The following is an 8,287-nucleotide window of genomic DNA, read 5'->3' as shown; positions in this document are numbered from 1 at the left end:
TGTTGCTGGCCTTTAGAGAGCAAATGTTTCTCAGCAAATGCAGAGGCTGTGCGTTCTTTCCCAAGTGGAAGCAGCCATTCTTGCAAGGTCATGTGGCCCTGGGAGGGCGCGTGTCAGGAAAAACAACAGAGAGCACAAGTGTTGGTAACACTGCACTGGCACCTGTGCAAAGCAAGCACTGCTGGGCTGCGAGGAGCAGGGCTTGACATCTGCGTCGTGCTAGGGTGAATGGCAGTCCAAAGGGGCAGGGCAGGAGGCCCAAGACAGGCCAGTGATGGTCCCAGAATATGAATAGGGAGATTAGATAAAAGTACTCTCGCTGGAAGGTTGAATTGAAACACAGCTTATTTCTTGGCATCTAGAATCCTGACAGACAAGAATCAAAACCAGAAAGAGGCCAAGCAGGCTGATCCTTAAAATACCTCTCCTCACTTGTCTGTCTGCAGGACTGACTCTGTTCATACACTTCCCTGCAGTGCCTCAAAAATTCCTTAGGACTTTAACTGTCCGCTTGTAATTTTTACACCGATTTATACCCCGGCCCCAATCTCCGCTCCCTTCTATCAGCTGGGATAGCCACACTCTGAAACACTTCCACATCCTCTGCAGAGGGTACCAAGCAGGGAAGAACCCATTTGCCCACAGCCAAACTCCTGGTTCATCAGTCATTCTCCAAGCTGACCTCATTGTCCCCTCCATCTGGCAGCAAGGGGGGGGCAGGAGGAAAGGGGGCAATTGCCCTAGGACCCAGCAATTCAAAAAGTCCCAGTGCTGCTGCTGGAGGGAAGGGGTTAAAGGGGTTATCACCCCTGGAGCCCCAGGTGGTGCTGAAGGGCTGGTGCTGGGAGGTGCTGGTGCTTGCCCCGCCCCTTCTGCCTGAGGCCCTGCCCCTTAGGGGAGTGTGAAGCTGTGCCCCCCCGCTTAGGCCAGGGGCCCAGTAATTCTGTCAGCCCCTTGTCTGTGGGATGTGGACAGGAGGGGGTTAACTCTGAGCTAAGGAGGCCTCACCCTTCCATCCATCCCAAGCATGCTGGGGTTGGAGAAGGGTTTAAAAGGCCCCTGCCGGCTTAGTCAGTGTGGGGCTGGCAGGCCAGGTGGTCCCAATCCAAATCCCTACCATAGTGTTCCCGGTGCCCACTGCTTTGGCAAGATCAGATCCACAGAACCTGAATCAGGTGGTCACGATGCTCCTAGTTTAGAACTCCTGAGTTGTCTCGGGCTGTCAGCTGCCTGCATGTCCACAACCCAGTGGAGGATATCACATGGGCACAAGAGCCAGAGAAGCATAAGAGTAACACTTAGGTGCTTTTCACAGGTTAGTTCAGCTAAAATCAGAGGCCAGGAAGCCTAAGGAGCTGCGGCCTGCCTGGGGCCTAACCCAGGATGGAGATGTGACAAAGTCCCAAGGGGCTTGTGTCATGCCAGAAATATGAAATTCTGTAGAGTGTTGTGAGCAAGACACAAGAAGTCATTCTTCTGCTGTACGCTGCACTGCTTAGGCCTCAGCTGGAGTATTGAGTCCAGTTCCAGGCCCCACATTTTAGGAAAGATGGGAAGAAATTGGAAAGGGTCCAAAGAAGAGCAACTAAAATGATTAAAGCTCAGAAAACAGGAATTATGAGAGAAGACTAAAAGAATTGGGTTTGTTTAGTTTGCAAAGGAGACTCCTGAGAGGGTACCTAATCGCAGCTTTCATATGCCTAAAAGGGTGTTACAAGGAGGAGGGAGAAAAATTATTCTCCTTGGCCTCTGAGGATAGGATAAGAAGCAATAGGCTTAAATTGCAGCAAGGGATGTTTACATAGGACATTAGGAAAAACTTCCTACCTGTCAGGGTGGTTAAGCACTGGAATGAATGGCCTGGGTGGTTGTAGAATCTCCATCACTGGAGATATTTCAGCATGGTTAAAATAAACAGCTAATAGGGATGGTCTAGGTCAGTGGTTCCCAAACTTTTTGGCATCATGCACCCCACCTTTTGATTTCTGAGAAACCCTCACCCCCCACCCCTTCTTTACCATCATCCAACCGCCCTTTTCACAAAAAATGCAGTTAATAATGTAAAATAAACTCAAACACTTGATATAAAAATGTTGTTTTAAATTAAAAATAAGCACAAATCATTTTTCTAGGCACCTTGCGGGTGCCTGGTGCAGCCCCAGATGGCCACCTGCCTGAGCCCTGTACCAGCTGCCAGAGCTGTCCGCACCAGTTGCCCACATGCGCGAGCCCTGTGTTGCCAGAGCCGCCTGTCCAAGCTGAGTGAGCCCTGTGCTGCTGGGGCCAGCTGCCTGCCAACCACCTGAGACCCAAGCTGCCAGGGCCAGCAGCCAGCCTGAGCCATGCAAGCTGCCTGCCTGAGCCCCATGAGCTGCCCACCTGAGCCCCTCTCTTCCCCAGAGCAAGGCACCACTAGCCCCCTGCTCTTACCCCATCCCCCTCTCCTGAGCCAGGCACCCCCATCCCCGCATCTAACCCCATCCTCCTTCTCCTCCCCCCCAACCCACACTCACTCACCTTTGCAGGAGGCAGCTCGCTCCACTTGGGTCTTTGCCAGCTGCCTGCTTTTTATAGTGGCTGTGCTGGGTCACCCACTTAACATGGCAAGGGCCGAGAGCTGGAAGCAAAGGCCGGCTCTTTCTTGGGGTGAGAGAATGACAGGGGGGTGGGTCACCTCGTGCACCTCCTGGAATTCCTTCACGCCTACAGCTTTGGGAAGCCATGGTCGAGGCAGTGCTTGGTCCTGCCATGAAGGCAGGGACTGGACTTGATGCTCTCTTGGGGTCCCTCCCAGGTCTAGTGTTCTGTGATTCTGTATTTTCACTATCAAAATAAATGGGAGGAGACACCAAATCCAACTCCAGAGTGAGGGTTCTTAGGACACTGGTTAGTGTTGATGGTGAGGCAGACTGGCCTGTGTGTGTATATATAAAAAACAAACTTCAATATTCGTGATTTTAGTCTTTTGACTCTGACCAAGCAAAAGTCTGATGTTTCACCCACATTGCATGTGTCAAAAATGCTGTTCAGAGTTGAGCTAAGATGTACTCGAATATGCAGAGAAAAGGCTCAAAGGGACAGCTGAGGGATAAAGAGGCATGAATGAGGTACTAAGAAAGAGAACATACATAAAGTTGCAGGGAAACACTTTAACCTCCTTGGTCATTCAGGGAAGGATTTCAAAGGAGCTGTACTCTCACGAAAAGCTTAACTCAATTACGAAGGGAAACAGCTGAACTGGAGATCATTTGCAAATTCAAAATTAGGTGTCTATATGGATCTTAATTGGTTTACACTCTAACTTCTCCCCGGGGATCACCACATCTCCCCATCAGCTACACTGAATGGCCACAAGCACCTTGTCTGATCACCCTAATGTACAATGGATAGTGACTTCTCTCTTTTGCTCTAATTGTCTAATACACCTGCCTTGCTATTTCCATGCCAGTCCATCTGATGAAGCAGATGATACCCACGAAAGCTTATGTCTTAATAAATCCATTAGGCCGTTTCTACAGTAGCCCCCTCCTTTTGGAAGGGGCATGGTAATGAGAGATTTTGGCAGATGCTAATGAGGTGCTGCCATGAATTTGCAGTGTCTCAGCATAATGGTGTCCACGTGCAATTCGAAAGTGCCACTTTCGAAACTCATGCCGCCTGTGTAGCCAGGGGCCTTTCGAAAGGACCCCTGGACTTCGAAAGTCCCTTCTTCCCAAAACCAAATGGGAAGACAGGGCTTTCGAAATCAGGGGTCCTTTGAAAGGCCCCCGGCTATTCGGGCGGTGTGAATTTTGAAGGCGGAACTTTCGAATCATGTGCAGCCGCACTTATGCTAATGAGGAGCTGCATATTGATGGTAGTGCCTCATTAGCATCTGCCAAAATCCGTCATTACCATGCCCCTTCCAAAAGGAGGGGGCTAGTGTAGACGCGGCCTGTGTTTCTAAGGCGCTACAGGATTTCTTGTTGTTTATGCAAGAGAAAATTATTTGCATCTTCTGTGAAACAGGAACTGTCCATGCATGGTGGAATGAATGTCTGATTAGTGGTTGGTCTACAATTTCAGTTCCAATTTTTTGCTAGTGTTGCAATTTTTAGATCACTTTAGAGTGCGGGTGTGGTAAAATGGTAGAGATGATGTCTATGTGCTGTCATGTGACCTCACATGGCTCAGATTACATACAGACCGACTAGATACACTTCCAGACATGTAGAATTTTAGGGCACAAAATTACTGGAACAGGGAGGTTTATGTCATAATGACCTCATCAAATACCCCTGGGGTGATGCCCTTGATTTCAAATGGGGTGTGCTTTATTCAAATTTGCCAGAGATGTGGTCTCTACATTACCTTCAAGTTGAGAGCAATTTGACCCATCTTGTATTCACGACTTGTCTGAAACTTAAATCTATTAAGTGGCATTGAAAATGACAATACCTTTTTTTTTTTTGAGGATCATGGCTGAAGAAAATTCTACCTCACTCAATTATTACACAGAGCTTCCAACAAGCAGTTTCTTCCAATAACCTGAAAATTAGAATAGTTTGATCTTACTTTCTTTTCATCAGGTTTGTTTATAGGGACTTTATTTTACGTCGTTGTTTCATACGAATAAAATGTGTAAAATTGGAAATCTGGGCAGTTTGGCTTTGTCTTCCTGGACATCAGGCTGCTGGACCTAGACTAGATCAAAAAGACAACCTTATGGCCCACCTTGTGGTCCACCCAGCTGCCTTGTAGTCCTCCCATAACTGGTGGCCAGAGCGGGACACTGCTAGTTTTGAAGGAAAAGTGACCGATAATTTATCTGAATGAGTAACATGGGTTCCAAAATCTGTGTGGGGTGTGGATACCAACCTTGACCCTGGCCAATTATTCATAGTAAATTTATAGCCCCAAGTCACTAGGGTGAACACTGTCTGGATAACATCAGAATCTTCCCCAACCATCTCGCTGAAACTTGCTGGAAAAGTTTGAACAGTCCAGCGGGTTTTCTTTCACTTCAGCATGAGCATCAGAAACCCCCTGAGAATGGAGCCTAGTTTTGCTCTCCAAAGCCCAGTTTTGATAGATTTTCGGGTCAGATAATTATGACCATCTGATATGACCTTCTGCGCAACACAAGCCAAAGAACCTCAGCCAATTTCTGCTTCCAGCCCATAACTTCTGGATGGGCTATTTCGTATCTCTTAGGAAGACATACAGGCTTGATTTAAAGACAAAGGTGCCAGCTTCCTATTTCCCCTGAGGGTGTTGCACGCCTGCCCTGCCCCGGGTCCACCCCCCTTTTCTCCCAACCCCGCATCTTACCCCCACTATACACCAGGCCTGTCTTTTCCAGCCCTGCCCCACTCTGGGAACAGCTGACTTCAGCGGGCAGGAGGTGCTAGGAAAGACGGGTAGAAGCTGATTTGTGGAGCTGCTGACAGGTGGAAGGTGTTGGGCGGGGGAACTGGCTGCCTTTGGGGGCTAAACAGCCAATAATTTTTTCCAGCCCTAGAGCACCCACAGAAACGGCACCTACGTTTGAAGTGAATTCCCCAGGTGCCTAGGTAAGATGCTCCAAAGGTTAATGGCCCTCTCTGTCAAAAATGGGCAGCTTACTTCTAGATACTTATTTTGCAGAGCTGAGGGGTCTTCATCCAACTACCAAGGTGTTTATCTGAGTGCAACGCATCCTGGGGGTATATGTTTACCTGCAGATGTAGTGCCTAATACTGCTTAGAGTGCCTGTGTTTTTAGCAATGCCAGGCAGGTTTTGCCAAGTTCACGTACTGGACAGTGGATGTATAACTTTAAAGCCTGGCTTTTGCCAACCTTGGTTTAGGTCTCAGGCTTTGATCTCCAGGATCTCGCTTTCTTCTACATAACCCTTAAGGCCACTTCTCCCTCCAACACGCTGGCAGCATATTTTTTCTGTTCTAATCTCCTTTCCACCTTATGTCTTTGTAATTTTACTGTGTGCCATGCCTGTGCTCATTACTAGAAGAGCAGTTACAAGAGCAGGTTCAACCAGAGGGACTTCTTTGTTTCCTGTGGGGTTTCTTCAGGGCTCTGACCTCAGTTACCTCTTCTTCTTCTGCTACACTTCATCTACCACCTGAAACTGATAACTCCCAGATCTGCCTAGCCACTCTGGGCTGCTCTTTGTGCCCCAAAGACCTCTTGCTGCCAACCGGCAGAGGGCATAGGGGTTTCAGGGATCCCCTCGGGCTGCTAGTTACCTATTAGTGTGTCAAAGAACATCTTGCAAAGTCCCTGACAAAAGCATGTGTCACACCAGTCAACGGAATCCCTGTGAGATGTGTGTACAGCAAGTCGCTGAAGAGTCACGGCTGAGGCCCTGCTTGAATCGCATGATGATCATCAAATAATTGAAGCCAACTTGAAAAAAATATGGGATATAGCAAAAAAGTAACGGCCCTTTGTTAATTGCAGTAATCTGCACAAGTCAGAGAAGGCCTATTTGTTTAAGAAAAATTTGTGGGCACGAGATAAGCTCTCAAGTAGTATATTATGCCTGCTAATGTTTTTGGTTCCCCCCAGACATTTTGTTTCAACTATGTTACAGTCATTAATGAGCTCAGTGACCATCCGTCCCATACTGGGCAGGACGGTCCCATATTTGGGATGCCAAAAAGGTGTCCCAGCTTCTTTTTTTTTAAAAGGGACTTATTGTCCCATATTTGCCTCCCCTGCCCCCAGCCTCAGGGAAGCAGGGAGGCTGGCAGGTGTGTCCTCCCCAGGGCTTACAGGGTTCACTGGCGGCTGCCCTTCCCCAGGGCTGCTGGGGAGCGCCGGCAGCGGCCGCCTCCTTCCCGGCTCCCCGGGGCTTGGAGGATCCACCCCTCCCCCCCATATCTCCCTGTCCCATCTTTGGAACAGGATCTGGACTTGATGACCTCTCAAGGTTCCTTCCATTTTATTATTCTATGTCTACAGGCAACAGCTTATGTTCTACAGGTCTCTGACTTTAGGCAGGTCACAAAAAGGTGCTGCACACACACTCTTCCCAGGCAGGGGTGGACATGGCACTTACGTCCTTCTGGCTGGTCACATGCAAACTGAATATTGAATGGTTCATGAGGGCTGTTAATGTTGATCAGTAGATTGCGGGCCTGGATAAATTGGAGGACTGGGCCAAAAGAAATCTGATGCTGTTCAATAAGGAGAAGTGTAGAGTCCTGCACCTGGGGTGGAAGAATCCCAAGTATTGTTACAGGCTGGGGACCGACTGGCTCAGCAGAGTATGATGGAAAGGGACCTAGGGGTTATGGTGGATGAAAGGCTGGATATGAGTAAACAGCGTGCCCTTGTAGCCAAGAAGGCTAACAGCATACTAGGGTGCATTAGGAGAAGCATTTCGAGCAGATCTAGAGAAGTAGTTATTCCTCTTTATTCGGCACTGGTGAGGCCACATCTGGAATATTGTGTCCAGTTTTGGGCCCCCCAGTATAAAAAGGATGTGGATTTGCTGGAGCAGGTTCAGCAAAGGGCAACAAAAATGATTAAGGGGCTGGAGCACAAGACCTATGAGGAGAGGCTGAGGGATGTGGGCTTGTTTAGTTTACAGAAGAGAAGACTTAGAGGTGATTTAATAGCAGCCTTCAACTTCCTGAAGGGGAGCTCTAAAAGGGAGGGTGAGAAACTGTTCTCAGTGGTGTCAGATGGCAGAACAAGGAGTAATGGTCTTAAGTTGAAGAGGAAGAGGTGTAGGTTAGATATTAGGAAAAACTACTTCGCCAGGAGGGTGGTGGTGAAGCACTGGAATGTGTTGCCTAGAGAGGTGGTGGATTCTCCATCCCTTGAGGTTTTTAAGTCCTGGCTGGACAAGGTCCTGGCTGGGATGATTTAGTGGGGTTTGATTCTGCTTGAAGCTGGGGGCTGGACTAGATGACCTCCTGAGGTCCCTTCCAGCCCTGTGATTCTGTGATTCTGTGAGGGGGCTACAGGAAAGAGCAAACTGGGGTGATGCTAGGTAGGAGTAAGACTGCATAACTGAAACAATAACCAGTGTAGGTGAATTCTCCATGTAGTCCTTCCACTGGAGAGGCCAAGCTGCCAGAAGGCTTTCTCTTATGTGAAGTGGGTGCAAACGACACACCTAGATGTGGTTCACTGGCCCATGTAGAAGCACCTAGACCACTTACTCATAAAAAAAATGAGTCTTCTCTACCACCTTAGCTGAGAAGCAGCTGACTTTTAGCTCAACCTGTAGCAGCTCCTGCACTATGCTCCAGAGGTCCACGTCCAAGCCTGTCTGTAGGCAGTTACAAGGGCTCGACCA

The sequence above is a fragment of the Carettochelys insculpta genome, chromosome 30 (assembly GCF_033958435.1).
Source record: "Carettochelys insculpta isolate YL-2023 chromosome 30, ASM3395843v1, whole genome shotgun sequence".
Classification (NCBI taxonomy): domain Eukaryota; kingdom Metazoa; phylum Chordata; order Testudines; family Carettochelyidae; genus Carettochelys; species Carettochelys insculpta.
This window is presented reverse-complemented; position numbering follows the sequence as displayed.